Below are 1,316 nucleotides of genomic sequence, written 5' to 3' on the forward strand. Positions count from 1 at the left end.
GTTTTTATTTTGCATTAAAATTTGTATATTTAATCTTTACTTTTTTTTTAAATTTCATATTTTTTTATTCTAACGTTTATTACAAATAAAGTTTTGTAAATCATTAATAAGTGTTACTTTATGTGCGACCCGCCAAAAAATTTTAACATTTAAATTGGCCCGTTGATTAAAATGGTTGTTCACCCCTGATCTAGACGTTGCTGTACAAAACATTACATTCGGATTTTTGCTTTAGGAATTAGGGATTTTACAATAAATTTAAAAGTTATTCATGTCAATTGTTCGTACTAATTTTTTCGCTTTGTAGTTGAATAGATTATTACCAATAAGCAATTTAAAATGTAAATTTATTATTATTCATGAAATTTTCCTTGGCTTAAGTTTCAGTCAGGTGCTACGTATGTACGTGACATTTGTTCTTTTTATTGCGTTTATTTATTTCAAGCATAAACAATATTTTAGAAAGTATCAAAAATACATGCGGATAACTATTAAAGTTAATGAGTAAATTTTACAACATTATTAAATGATGAGCAGAGTTTCAACATGTGTGTATGTATACGCGTTTGTATGTTATTACGTGTAAATACAAGGTTTTTAGAATGCGGACTCGCACATTAATATATGTATACATAAAGAATAATAATTTAACCGTTAAATTCTGCTATTCTTATTAAAAAGTCAAGTTGTTTTACTATACGTATTAGATATGTTCTTATACAAGTGAGGCAAAATGTTCACCGGACATAGCAATTACAAATTTATTTGTGTCTTACGGATGAAAATAGATAATATGGAGAATTTTCAATTTTTCAAAAACGTCTATCTGGAAATATCTCCCGCTTCTTTAAAAATGGTTCTAAAGTAACCGAATTCTTAAAATCTTTTGAATAAAGCATAGCACCCCCCAAGACACTTAAAGATGCTGACGCTGTTTCAAGATTGAATATCACATTTCTTAGGCTCTCAACTCGCCACTATGAGTTTCTAAGTAACTGCCCCACATTAAACGAAGGAGCTATTCCTATTTTTGAAAGTAGACACTCGGTAATGTGAACTCATTTATGCATGAAAGAAATCTGAATTGATACAGTGTATTATTACAAACGATTTTATTTGCAAATGTTCTGAGATTTAATTTTATTAAATTTGAAAATCCCAAGTAACTAAGTACATAACTAATTTGTGCCCTCAGGTTAATTGTTATGTATTTGTACGGTTTCCCCCAAATTTATTTATTGACTGTTTTACATTTCGTAAGTATAATTGGCAATTGGATTTTTTTTGAAATATCAATTTTTTTGTTCCAGATAACA

The sequence above is a fragment of the Agrilus planipennis genome, unplaced genomic scaffold (assembly GCF_000699045.2).
Source record: "Agrilus planipennis isolate EAB-ADULT unplaced genomic scaffold, Apla_2.0 scaffold161, whole genome shotgun sequence".
Lineage (NCBI taxonomy): Eukaryota > Metazoa > Arthropoda > Insecta > Coleoptera > Buprestidae > Agrilus > Agrilus planipennis.